This window comes from Balaenoptera borealis, assembly GCF_965194805.1.
Source record: "Balaenoptera borealis genome assembly, chromosome: 6".
Taxonomy (NCBI): domain Eukaryota; kingdom Metazoa; phylum Chordata; class Mammalia; order Artiodactyla; family Balaenopteridae; genus Balaenoptera; species Balaenoptera borealis.
The window spans coordinates 58,663,450-58,678,148 of NC_138863.1; the positions used below are offsets into that span (position 1 = coordinate 58,663,450).

At 40.1% G+C, this 14,699-nt stretch overlaps 1 protein-coding gene across 3 annotated transcripts in view; it reads left to right on the forward strand.

Moving 5' to 3' along the window:
- WIPF1 (WAS/WASL interacting protein family member 1) overlaps window positions 1-14,699 on the forward strand; it is a 118,948-nt gene that overhangs the window by 29,086 nt on the left and 75,163 nt on the right. The window contains exons 2-3 of one of the 3 annotated variants that reach the window (XM_082397728.1): window positions 8,404-8,486; window positions 14,337-14,404. The exons of 1 other annotated variant lie outside the window; for it this stretch is intronic. The gene's annotated coding sequence lies outside the window, so the exon portion shown is untranslated. The remainder of the gene's footprint in view (window positions 1-8,403; window positions 8,487-14,336; window positions 14,405-14,699) is intronic. One more of the 3 variants, XM_082397727.1, reaches the window with a different exon arrangement.

The following is a 14,699-nucleotide window of genomic DNA, read 5'->3' on the forward strand; positions in this document are numbered from 1 at the left end:
GTCCCTGTGATCAATTTTTAATAAACGTAAATGGTATAATAAATTATACATTGAGGAGTGGTGTAAAGCATTAAACAATGAAGGATAAATAATTTAAATGATTAAAAACTGCCTCTGTCATATGTTTGATGTATGAGAACTCTATTTGACTTTTCAAGGAAATAGAGGAGGATTTCTTTTTTTAAAGGGGATTTTTCAAAATAGATTTTTTAAAGGGAAAATCATGTGATGGTCTGCCGAGAGAGGGTGTTGAGCACAGAAACACCGATTTCCATGATCCCATATCTTGTGCTCGTTTGATAAATATGTGAGTTGTGCCTTGCTAGTGGATGGGATTCTATCAGGTGATCAATGGTGGAGGCACTGCCCATCTTCTAGAAGGCTGAGACAGATCTCCAGATCTCTTTCCCGGTGTCCAGAGAGACGTGGTCTGGGCGCTGGAGTACAGTGACCTTATACAGTCTTAAACTTCCAGTATTCTGTGTAGGAGGGACTGTCTCTGCATATTCAGTGCCTCAGGTAAACTTCCATTTCTCTCCCAAAATTAGAGTAACTGGATGGGTTATAACCAAAGAAGTGTTGACCAAGGCTTGCCCCCTTCTTGGACACCACTCACCTGTGGTTTAGGGGAGCCACATTCATCAAAAGCACCATATTATAACATGCAGTGGCTAAGAGCGCAAGTATCGGGGTCAAACCTGTCTGGGTGTGAACCACTGTGTACCACTCAGGAGCTTTATCACCTTTGTCAGGTTAATTAACCTCCTTGAAGCGCCATTTCCTTATTTGTAAAATGGGTTCAGTAATACCCCAAAGGACTGTTGAGCATTAAATAAGGAACAAATGTCAGTAGCTTCGCTCAGTGTCTGGAACATAGTAAATGCTCAATACATGTTTATTAACTACGTAATTATATATTGAGGGTTTATTTTCTGGTCTCAGAGGAGTGCAAAATAGAACAATAGAACCAGGACAAAAAACTGTAAACCTAAGAAATATCCACCATGTAATCTCAATCAAAGATCGTAAGCTGTGGTCTAAGAGCCATTTCTGGAAAATGCAGTATTTTTTAAAAATCAAATTCAGATACCTTAAGGCAGAGGGCACATGTGCTTCAGTTAACCCCAGTCTGCAATATTTCCATTGGCTTTTACTTCTCTACCTGCCCAGCTCTGATAGAAGTTTGAATTTGCCACCTCATGCTGAATAGTTAGTTCTATAAAGTTAAATTGATTTCCCCTAAGTTTCCTTAAGTGTTTTAATTTAGCTTGGGGCATCTGATTGCTCTATAGCCTTAGTGGAAATAGGGGAAAAATTTTTTTCCCAACAGAATAATTTTGATAAAATTAAAGGCAAAACAGGCCAACAAATCTGCCAGTTGTATACTTTGTTGTTCTTCCAAATTAATATTTTCCTAACATCCATGTAGGCATTTTATTGCCTCCCTGGCAATTCAGAATCTGATTATCCAGAAATATAATTGCAGGCACTTATGGTTGATATTCTGAAAACACAAATGCTGATCAATAAAAGTTCAAGTTCCAAATGTTGGTGCACCAGACAACGGGAAACTGAAGGCTCACTCTAGGTATTTGAAATCATGGCTGCAAATATGTTGACACTTCTCCCATTGAGAGGTGGGTCTGTGTCCCCTTCCTTTGACTCTGGTGGGGGAAGGGGATTGTACTTCTTTTACTAAGAGAGTAAGACAGAAGTGGCCTCATGTGACTTTCAAGGCTAGGTCATAAAAGGCCATACTTCTGCCTTGTTCACTGGGAACACGGAGACTTGAGCCACCAAGTACGAAGTCTAGCTAGATGTAAGTGCTGTGGTGGACAGTCTTGGTGAGCCCATCCTTTAGCCTTCCCAGCCTTACATCAGACATAAATGAAGAAACCATCAAGGAAGTGGATTCTCCAGCCCTAGCCTTCTTGCCCCCAAGTTATCAATGATCCCAGCTAAGACCACAGATATTATGGAACAGAGACGAGTTGTCTCCATCATGACCTTTCTAAATTCCTGACCCACAGAATCCATGAGGATAATGAAATGGTGGTTTTACAAAGCTGAGTTTTGGGCTCATTTGTTACACAGCAGTAGATAACTAGAGCACTCACCCACCATGGTGGGCTGGCTGTATAGCTTGGGTAGTTACAGTATCACATCATTGTGTTTATAAGATCTTGACTATAAGAACCACCTGGTCCCATCAAAATGTACCATATTATTGCTAGGTTTTTTCCATACAAGATAAACATGGGAGAGTGAGCTAATCAGTTAATAGATATGTATTGAACTGAGACCCAGTAATAGGTGGCAAACCGAGCTCTTCTGCAATTTTAGAGCTTGCTCAGAGGAGTATGTTATTGTTTTTCATTTAGCAGTAAGTCCGTGTCACCACCTCTAAAGTAGAAATAACAGCTTTCTTCAATGATGATGAATTAGGCAATGCATTAAAAAGGACTTAGGGTTTGTTTTTTGTTTTTTTAAAGAAAAACATTGTTAATACATATAAACACTTAATGTCATAATTATTTTAGGTTAATGGATAATGCTAATAGTTTGTGCTATTAAGAGCATTTACAAAGCAATCTGAGCATATACAGGAAAATTAGGCTATTAGGGCCTGAGGTAGCTTGTGCTTCAGAAGCAGCTGAACTGTAGTAACAGTCTTAGTACTTACATTTGGAATTAGTTTAGTGGTCTTTTTATGAACAGTCTGAATTCAGTCTGAATTTTGAAAATCAGGGTATGGCAGATCACAGGGCAGATCCCTGCTGAGAGGCTGTGTGGAGAAATCTTTATTTTTTCTAATCGCTGCCTTTTCAGCCCAGCCAGCAACAGAGAAAGCCAGCTCCTTGTGGGTCAAAACACATACTCCTAGATCAGGGGTAGCAAATACACAGCACATGCAATGCCAGTAAACCAGGCTGTCTGTAGACACGTTAAGTTCACCATAGTGCTAGTCTCAAGTGTGCTTGTGTGGCCATCACACGTGAGTCCTCATGGCAGGCACCTGCTTGGCCATTTCTCACTGCCCATCCTTCTGAAGAGAGCCCATGGGCACCTTGAACCAGAACAAAGATCACTAGCACAGGTATGACTGAAGATAGATTGGTTGCTTTCTATTTGTCAAAGACTTTCTATCTTGTTTGGACACCACTCTGTTAAAAATATTGTCAGGAGGTGTACTGTTTATGTTTAATCCTAGAAAGAAAACTGAAAAGCTAGGAGATTTCATTTTTTTTTTTGACTGCTAAGGAGAGCAGTCGAGATGGTATTATGATTCAGTGAAAGTAGAAGGTCCAAGAAACACTAGTACAGGAGATTGTAGAAGGAGGGACAAAGGGAATTTTATATCCAGTTTCACCTTAAGATCTATAAATTACTAAGCAGGTTAACTTAGAATTGGAATCAGCATTTTTCATTTTCAAGCTTTTATACTTTGTGCATACACAGAGTGGACCGTTTATAAAACTGGTGAACTGGACTGTGGATTTGAGAATGAGGAATTCCTCTGTTCTTTGTTTTTGGGAGGCAGTGATCGTGCATTCATTCAGTAAACACCTGCAAGGTGCCAAGCCCCCTTCTTTCCCCTAACCTCCAGATGGACTGGTAAGGAGTGGTCTAGGGGATGACTGGTCCAGTGGAGTGAGGGGGTGAGACTCTACTGGGAGGGTTGAGAGGAAGGAAGGAAGGAAGGAAGGAAGGGAGGGAGGGAGGAAGGGGCTGACCTTCGACCAAGGCCAAGATTGGCATCACAGGAGACAGAACACCTCTCTCTTGAGGTGCTTATTGCCTTAAGTTTCACTCTTTACTTCAGAGATGTACTGAGAGATGGAAAGTAATTTCTTTGTTTCGCTACATATTGTTCCAGATTTTTTGTAAGGGATGATAAAGCAGGCTGCGGTGGGGAGCATGTCATTAGCACATTCTCATGTGTTAAGATAGTCACTCACCTCTGGGTATGCCTCCTCTTTTCCTTTAAAAGGGCCAATAATGTTCCAAACTTCCGGTCTCCTTTCGAGAGACATGAAACTATCACAGGCACAGGACAACAGTAAAAGGTTGTTGTTGGTTTTTCAAAATCCGTCTCAAATCTTTCCTTCATCAACTTGGCATAAGGAGAACGTGAGGGAGGGACTGTCCAGAAGGAACGGTGGTTTATAACTGAGCCTTAGAGTCACTGCAGCAGCAGAGTTTCTGAGCTGCCGTTGTCAGGATGGGGAACCACGTTGAGATAAAGAAGTATCTGGTCCAGTGCAGTTCAGTGACGTTTACAGTTGTGGCTAAGGTAGCAATTTCCTCTATTCGGAATTACTCTTGATCACTGTTTCCTTGGTTGACCTCCACATGAACTAGCTGGTTGCCATTTATGAGCCCTGGCATGTGAAAAATATGTGTTTTTGAAGATTGGCATTACACCCAGTGTGGCATGCCCGTGACAACCACAGATTCACATCCCTCATCTCAGGAGATTCGGGGCGCACTCATTGCGCGGAATGGTGAGTGAAATGGCTGTCACTGTGTATATTGTTTTTTCTGTCTTTTTCCTTCAAGCATAAAGAGTTGGATTTCTGTAAGTAAAATATGCCTGTTATTGCAACTGCGCAAATGAGAAACATAATCCTAAGATGTGTCTGTGCACCGTTAGCACAGTTTGGTCGTGGGTTCCTAGATTTTTGTCTTTACAATTTGGATAGCAAATTGGATTGCAAGACAGTTTATCATTAATGACAACCCAGGGTTGTGTTGTTGTTGCTTTGCTTTATTTGTTTTTGTACCCCTAAATCCTTGTCTTTAATCGAGCTAAATGAATTATTTTTAACCTGAATTTATACATTTAGTTGTACATTTAGTAGCACACTACTTGTTACAACTTATCTTCCCCCTGCATATTCCTTATTGCTTAGGAAAGCTTTACACCTATAAAGTCTAGTTACTAAAAATGTCAACGTATTTTGATGAATATTACAATTCATGGTGGTCATTTTCCAGTAAAAAGGGAAGTATAATTTATTAAAACAGAAACCATAAGCAGTTCATCATAATATTCCATTAACTCCTATTCTGCCTACACTTCCAACAGTGTTATTAATGATCCACAGTGGCCCTAAGGTTAAAATGCAGTTTATATAAAATGTTCAGGAAACATATTTCAATAAGTACACTTATGTTATTAGATTCAGAGATGTTTGATCATTTTTGTACATACGTTTGTCCTTGGAAGTTAGTTAGTAGCTGCTTTGTTGCTTTCAGTACAATAAGTATATCATTGAGAGATATGCAACAGTAATTTAGCAAATAGCACCTTGTTTTATTTTAGGTACCTCTCAGAGCACCAACTTTATTTCTAGGCAAAGAAAATAATAGGTAATTATATATAAAATGTATTGTTACTCATTCAGAATGACTGTGAGTAATTAATAAAATCTTGAGAGATGTTTATCTTTTGAAAGTTTACCTCATGTATAGAATCATGTAATTCAGCCTGTCTGCAGCCACTTCAAAATCCAAATCATAATCCAGAAAATATGTGATAAACACATGTGGTTGGGTTTGATGTTGCTCAGCTGGATATGACCCACACTCTAATTATAACCTGAATAAATCTAGAGACCCCACATGGTCCAGATCCAGCTTGGAGTCTCATTCAAAGAAAACATCAGAAAGCCAGAAAGCCTTGAAGAGTAATATATCTCTTTCATCTAAGGTTTTCTAAAAGGCATGGCTTAAAGGTGTTACAGTTCGCACCACATAAACAATTTCTCCAAAATTCTGTGTAGCCATCTGTTCCTCTCCCTACACTCATGGCCACTGCTAAACCTCTCTGTCTTTCTCATCCACATAGTTTTTCACTGGCTATGAAACCCTTCATCATTCAAAAAACATTAATGGAGATATAATTCACAAACCATTTTCCTCCTAATTTTTTGATCAGACACAAATACATCCACCTCTTCCAAATTTAGAAGCATAAATGCTACACCACTTCCAAAGTTAGAGTATCCATATGGATTTCCTGTTCTACTTCCTGGATGGACTGTGCCTCTCTAGAATGACTGGAGGACCTGTAGCTCCACTGCCTCTGATTTCTGAATATCTTTTATTTCCTGTTTACCCAGCACCCTCAGAAATAAAGCCCATTGCTTGACTCTGATTGCATTTCTTTTTCTTTTTTAATAAATTTGTTTGTTTATTTATTTATTTATTTTTGGCTGCATTGGGTCTTCGTTGCCGCGTGCAGGCTTTCTCTAGTTGCGGCGAGCAGGGACTACACTTCGTTGCGGTGTGTGGGCTTCTCATCGCGGTGGCTTCTCTTGTTGTGGAGCACGGGCTCTAGGCGTGCGGGCTTCAGTAGTTGTGGCACACAAGCTTAGTTGCTCCGTGGCATGTGGGATCTTCCTGGACCAGGGCTCGAACTCGTGTCCCCTGCACTGGCAGGTGGATTCTTAACCACTGTACCACCAGGGAAGTCCCTGATTGCATTTCTTGTAAGAAATTCTAATGTAGACTTTCCTAGTAAAATTTCCACCTACTAACAGTAACAGGGGCCACCATTTATGCACTGCACTGGCTAAGCTCTTTGAATGCAGCATCACACTCAATACTCAGAAGGTTATCTGCATGTTACAGATGAGTAAACTGGGACCCAAAGAATAACATAATTCACTGCAACTAGTAAGTGATGGATCTGGGATTTGAACCCAGGTAGTTTGATTCCAGAATCCTTCCTTTTAGGAATGACCTGAGCTTGTTTACCCATTCTACCCTATTCTATGTGCTCTTAAATGTGGAAGGGAGGGATGCATCTGAGTAGGAAGATTGTGAAAACAGGCAATTAATTAGCTGTTCTCTTGGTCCCGTGTTATGTATATGTGTGAGAAAAACACAAATCCTGAATCAGGGCTACAGATCTGCATAATACCCACTCATGATCTCTCCCAATAACCTTGGTTCACCTCTGAATTGTAAGATTGCCTTATATTCTTCTTTTCTCTATTCAGCCTAAAAGAAAGGAGCAAGAAATATGTGAGAGGGTCTTGGTTCTCAATACTGTCTACAACCTCTGGAGTTCTGTGTTTATGAGGCTTCTTAAAACTCATCCTGGGTGAATGTCAAGGCTTTCTGTGTGCCCCAGCCAGTCTTTTTTTGAACAAGGGAATTTGCCATATCCTTTCAATGTTTTGATCAACAACAAAGATGAGTGAGGGGCCTAGTTATTTGGAATTAAACTGCGTGAAATTGGAAACGACCAGTTTGGTTGTTGGCCTCAGGTCCTGTAGTATGCCAAAGAATGACTCTGTCAGGTAGGGCTCTGGCTTTAAAGACAGCTGGTCAGAGCCTCTGCTTGATGATTCTGGCTTAGATTACATTACAGTGGCATAATCAAATGTACCAGAGTGCAGTGCATCATCAAGAGAACTTTCTTGACCTTTCATCTTCCTTTTAGCTGTTCCAAGTGCTCAGAAATGTGGTGCATGGTGTCTTTTTGCATGATTGCTAATGAGGAAAGCCTTTGGCATGACATAATGCTCCCCAAATCCCTGAGGGTCAGTGTAGAAACAATTGCTCTGGGGTCCGGCTGGACTGTTTGACCTACATTGTGAAGCACTGACTGCCAAGGGTGTGCCTTGCTGCAATTTCTCTCTGCACAACATGTATGTGGTGTGCATGGGTTTAGCTTTCTCTGAGACAGAAGTTTTGGTGTATGTTGGAAATGACACTGGACTTGTAGTCAGAAGCTTTGGGTTTAAATCCCAGTTCTATCACTTATTTACTTGTTTGAACAAATCCCTTCAACTCTTGGAATCCCTTAGTCTCCTCTTTTGTATTATGAGAATGCTTAAAAAAAAATTTACATCATAAAATTTTATGCGGCTAAATTAATTTTTAAAATATGTTAGAACAGAAACACTCTTTTAAGGTATTTAATCACTTCTTGTTTGTGATCCAAACCAGGATCTCAGTCCAGTAAATTGAGAGTTAATGGCAGGGCTTCAAACAGTTGCTTCACCTTTATCCCTATTCCCTCCCTCCCACTGGGATTCTCCATGAAAAATTAAATATGGAATTTTAATGTTAACCTTTATTCAAACACATGCACTTATAGAAACACATACAAAGAATACCTGCTTAGGTATTTTATGGCCAGAATTTTCTCCATCACCCCTGCACCTATATCAAAGTTTTAAAAAAGTGGAAACCACCTCCTTTTTAGGGGGAAAAAAGAGTGGATTCTTGTTGATTACTGAGCTTTCTTAATTAGACATTAAGAAACTCAGAATTCTAGCCTCCTAAGCAGGTCTAGCAACATTTATTTTCTCATTTGGATTCTTCACCTCTTTAGAGGGTATGTTTACATTCTTGTGATATTACTGTTGCACTCTTACCTAATTCTAGATTAGATTTCTCAGCTGATGATGACTTCTAGTGACTGGAAGTGAAATAGCAGGAAACTCACCCTGACAGCCTCCCTTCTACAGGTACTTCTACAGATCTCCAAAGTGCTTGCATGTCTCAGAGTCCAGAATTTGCAGAAGCATTCCTTAAGATGTTCCTGGCTATATCCCAACCACTGCCCCTCTACCCCACACTCATCCACAAGATTTGTGAAAGCTATAGTAGCCAGTCCTTGTTGTAGGAAGGGGGAAGGGAAGTGAATGGAGACCTGGTCACATACTCTTTTAGAGGGGTTTCTAATACCTATGTCGTGTCATTCCCATATATACACAAAATCTATTATTGTTATTAACATGAATCTACCATTAAATTTCCCAAAGCAATAGACTGACCTTACCAATTAACAGGGTCCTACTATGCAGTTCTCTGATGTTCACCAAGAAAGGTCACATGTATTTGATCTTTAGAAAAAAGTATAGGTAGGATTTCTAAACCATTAGATATTAAAACACACACACAGAGCTAGGGGTGCTACAATAATAAAAAACCATAGTCTATCAGCAAAGGTCAAGAAAAGAGGGAAAAAAAGTAAGAAGAAAACCATATGATAAAATAGCAAGCATAAGATAAACATATAACAATAAATGTGACTAGGTTAAATTCCTGTATTAAAATCAGTGACTCTCAGATTGATTAAAAAGATAATCCAGCTAAATGCTGTCTTTAGGAGCCTTTGTATACCAAAATTACACAGAAAGGCAGAAAATAAAGGGATAGGTTGGTGAATTCTAACTAACAAAACAAAAATAGGGATAGTAATATTAATTCTAAAAAGCGTGGGATTCAATGTAAAAAGAAATACTGAACAAGACATAAGAGAATAGATATAAATCAAACAAGATTCAATAACAATGAAACTTTATGTACTGAACATTTAGCACTGAATTAAAGTAAAATTTGTTGAAAATACAAGCAAAATAATGCAAATAAAAATATAAATAAATTTAAAAATTTAAAGCATAAATAAACTTTTCCATAATCATAGTGGGAGACTTTAACAAAATACTTTCAGAATTTTATCAAGTAAATAAAATTAAGTAGGAACAGAAGATTTGAATAACATAGTTATTATTATTAACCTAACCCAACAAATAGGAAGTATACACAGTTTTTTTAAAAGACCATGGATCATTTTCAAAAATTGATAAAATACTACACCACAAAGAAACTTAAACTAACCAAAAAGTAGACATATAACAATAACATAGCATTGAAAGTTACACAAGATGGCTCCTGCCCTTACCTCCATCCAAGCACTTGGAAACTAAGATATGGTCCTTTTAAATAATTCTTGGATCAAAAAGGAAATCACTACTGCAACTATAGACTATTTTAAAATTAACAATGAAAATACAGTGCACTGAATTATGGGGATTGTACTAAAAATATAGTTAGATTAAAAAGTTAAGACTTATTTAAAGGACTGAAAAGAAAATAAGCTTAAAATTTAAGAAGCTAATAAATGAAAAACAAAATTAAACAACAGAGTAGGGGGAGGGAAATTATGAAGTTAAATTATTTACCTTTATGAGAAAAATTGTGAATTTTTTCCAATAAGAAAAAAAATTTGGTTGGCAGTAAGGCAAAAGTTCAGAGTTAACAGGAAAGCTGCTGGAATGAGGCTGGAAAGCTGAGTTAATGGGCTAAAAGACACTGTCCCTGTCCTCACTGTCACTTAGGTTTGGCTGAGGTGAAAAGCATGTGCAAAAAATAATTAGAGAACAAGACTGTATTCAATAAAGTGCCCGTTTGTGAGTTATAGATGGTAAACCATCTATAGCAAAGAGAAGCATTAAGCTCTGAGTCTCTGGCTTCAAACTTATCAAGGGCCTCTGGGTGGTTATTTAGCTCCTCTAACTTGGCTACTTATCTGTGAAGTGGGGATCAGAGTACCTACCTCAAAGGGTTGCTGTGAGAATTAAAGTACACTGGGCCCTCTGTATCCACCGAAGTGGAACCTCGGATACACAGGGCTGACTGTAAGGGACTTGAGCATCCGTGGATTTTGGTGTGTGTGTCGGGGGCGGGGTGGTGGTCCTGGTACCAATCCCCTGCAGATATCAAAGGACAACTCCGTGCATGTGGTAAGGGCTGCCAAAAAAAGTCAGTGTAGCATCTCTTCCAATCTCTTCTGGATGCTGGTGAGATGGTTAGGGCACAGTCAGTACCTTAGTATATTTTACACAGGAGTAGGACACATAATAATGTTTAGAGTACCCAAGTTCTAAATACCTGGGTGAAAAGGCATTTTTCTGGGCATTTTATCTGTGACTGTCTTGAAATATGCCTGTGGTGATTAGGTAAACGAGTCTCTGTCCATTAAAAGAAAAAAATCTGTAAAGCATGACACTCCCAAAGCAGCGGCAGTTCATGAGTTCCTGGCCATAGAGAAAGGAATGACCAGTTTTGCCATTACGTAATCAGATGACTTCCCCAAGTAGGAAAGGGGGGGACCAAGGAGTCTTTCCTGATCTGCTTCTGACCAGTAAGCACTTTTAGTCCTCATCTGTAAGAGTGAGACATCATTTTTGCAACCATTTAGTGTCAGCATTAGGCTCCTCAGGCATGATGACGGATTCTGAGATCTTGAAAAAGTGACAAGGTAAATATAAAAGGAATCAGATAGTAACCCATACAAAATTGAAAAGAACTTAATGCTTGATGAGAATATGTGGTTTGAGGTAAAGTTAGAATGTGTCTGGGAGTAGGTAAAAATCTGTAGATGCTACACATCAAACCACTTTAGTCAAAATATTTGTTCAGTGGGGGAAAAATATCAGTGAAAGTAGTTAAGTGATGTCTACGGTCCAAACAAGAACTAATCGACTGCTCTACTTCCTCCATTCCCAAGACACCATCAGCTGTAAGGTGTACCATCAAATTTATGACAGGTGAGGAGGCGGGGGCAAGGACATGGTATTAAATGTATACTTTGGTTCCAGAAATGTTAGAATATGAAGGAAAAAAGCACTATCAACACAAACATGCATCTTGGAATTAAGGAAATGCAGAATTTCACTCAGTTGATGTTTTGGTGTTTTCTTGCTGGTAGAGGATAGGACTAATTTTATAAAAACAATTTTAAAAATGTTTACTAATACATGGGGCAGAACTAATGACAATTGAAGGCAAATTTAAGTTTTCTCAGACCCATAGATTTATTTTCTTTTATTCTCTTGTCAAGACAAAATAAGTAATGGACAGTTGGGGCGGTACTATACGTGATAAGTGTGGAGCATATTTTAGTGCCAGAAAATAATGAAATGCTCAAAAACAAAAACCAAGAAACAGAATATTGGTGGGAGAATGTCGAAGGAGCACAGGAGCCAACTGAAAGAGCTCTCACCAGTCAAAGGTAGAACAATTTGAGCAACAAAATTAGTAAAATAGTGTTGAATTATAACCCAAAGTATAAAATGAATACCTATGAGGCCATACTGATATAAATAAATGGTTGAAAAAATTGTTGAATGGGGAGAAGAGAGAAATCTTCCGTGCAGAAGAATTCAAAATAATTTGTATAGATACTCCACCCTCAAGTTTTTCCTTCCGAAGTGTATGGTATGGAAGGGGGTGAGGAGCAACCTTCCAGTGGAGAAACCTGACAAACACTACCTCGGGTGATCAAGGCCAACATCAACAGTATTAAATTATGTTGATAGTATATATGCTTGATCTGATGTGATTAAAATGGCAGTTTACCTCTGTGGTCTTCCTCCAAACAACACATCATCCCAGTATCATGAGAAAGACAACAGACAGATCCCAATTGTGGGACATTCTACAAAATACCTAACCAGTACTTCTCAGAACTGGTCATCAAAACCAGGGAAAGTCTGAGAAACTGTCACAGCCAAGAGGAGTCTAAGGAGACTTGATGACTAAACGTAATATGGTGTCCTGGATGGGATCCTGGAACAGAAGAAGGACATTGGGGAAAAAAATTAAGGAAATCGAAATAACCTATGGCCTTTAGTTGATAATAATGTGTCAATATTGGGTTTCTTAATTGTTATTTATCTATCATATTAAATGTAAAATTTTAATAGTGGGGAGATTGGATACAGAATGTGTGGGAACCCTACTATCTTCTTGATTTTTCTATAACTACAACTGTTCTAAAGGATAAAGTCTATTAAAATTCTTTTAATGCCTAAACAGAAAAAAAAAAAATTCATGGACAGGAGGCCAGATTCTAGAGTTTAAAAGGAAGTTATAAGGCATTTTGTTGAGACCTTTAAAAAATCCACACAGAGCATGGCTGAAGCAGAACATATGTAACTGCTTAGTTGAAAAAAAATGGAACTGGCAGCTTAGCCCAGAATGTGACACTTCTAAATAAATTTAAATGGACTCATTATTATTTATCATCGATGGAGTATTTTGTTTTTCCAAGATGGCAAAGTTTTACCATTATTCCTATTTTAAAGCGAATGCCGTGCTTTCAGCCATCTTGACTCACTCAACTGGCTAATCTAACTGTACAGTTCAATCAGAAAACCAGGCATCAACTGTCAAAATGGTAAAAACAGTTTTGCATGTTTTCAAAGCCAGAAATGCAATCATGTGGTGAGACTTCAGAGTTTTAGTGTTCTCCAAAGTTCTGACTCCCAGGGTTCGTTCCCTTACTCGGTATTCTCACATGGAAAACTTCTTTGAGGGAATTATAGGGTAATATTTTCAAGACTTGGAACAGTGAGCTTGTCTACGGTTACCTTCCTAAAAAACAACTTAAAAATGCCTTTAAAAGCATTTTTTAAAAAAAGAATTGCGCCAGCGTAGCCAAATAGAAGCAACTTTGGGGTTTCTGCACTGGGTCAAGTTGCACAAATTGCAGAATATTCCCCTCTGTCCAGGACATCGTTTTACTCCCACATACCACTTCCTACATCCACAAATTCCAGTGTGTTGGACCTCCAGAGAGCTAGAGGAATTATAAAAGGAAAGAGGCGGGTACTGACCACAGGAACAAGTAAGCTAGAATGGCAGCCCGGGGCTTCTTGCTTGGTCCTGCCTCAGCTCTGCTCCAGACCTCCTCGCTCCAGGCCTCTCCCAGGTGCTCTTGCCAGGCCAGCATCAGGGTCCCCCATGGCCAGGGCTCACGTGCCGCCAGGACCCCCCCCAGCATCCCACAGGAAGACAAAGTCAGCCCTTTCAGGGGAAACCAAAAGGCTGGCATATTTTGGAGACCAGCAGGGGGGAAGTGGGTGCCAGTTATTTAGCCCTGGGAGGCAGGGAGTACTGTGGCTTTGTTTGCTGAGCCCAGAATTAGGGCACACAGTCCGTCAGCAGGACTAGCTAGACTGGATGTGAACTTGAGACTGTCCCCGGAAACTCAGGGTGAGTGGCCCTTGTCGCTGCAGGGTGCAGAACCACGAGCCAGGCCCTGGGTATGCTCCTCCGGGCTGATGTCCTCCAGAGAGGATCCTGGGGACAGCCTGGGTGCAGCACCACGGCCGCCCTTCTTCAGCAGTTCCCAGGGCAGTAGCACCAAGGCCTGTCTTGGTGATAGGACAGCACCTAAGCCCCAGTGAGCTCAGCCGCCCCTACCCCAAGATGGGCAGCCCTGGGGCCCAAAAGTCTCTGTCTCACCCTTTCTCCCCCTCCCTCCTTGTGGAGTCAGAAGAGCCAGGAGCCCGGATACTACTGTCCCCTGCCCCCCACCCCCTTTGCTTCTCTCCTCTTTACCTGAGCCCTAGGGATGCCTGAAGCCAGCTGGGGACCCCTGCGAGGACACAGCATTTCTTCAGACACAGGATTGCCCCAGCGTGAAGCAGGCAGGGAGATGGTCTTATCACATGCCTCTGACCGCTCCTTGAACGAGTCAGAGAAGGTGCAGTGAGGAAGTATAATGTCACATGCAACACTTACAGGAAGCTGGCCAGAAGACAGAGGGGGAACTTGAGAACCTGGGTCATTTCAGCGGATTAAAACAACACAGGTTAGTGCCTTTTTTTTCTTCCCCTGAAAAATCTTTCATAGCCATTCTAAAATACCTAACTGGTTCTCTTTCCTTAAACCATCTTTAATTCTTTGCAATGTGAAGAAATTGCTCCGGCTTTGAATATAAGATCCAGGGCGTAGCTGGTAGCCACACGTTATTAGAGGAACAAGCAGCAAGCCATTATTATGAAAATGAAATTCTCAGAACCTCCCGCTTCCCTATTCAGAACTTCTGTACCCTAAAAAACAAACCTTCAGATGGTCGTTAAATTACTTATTTCGTGGAATCCAGC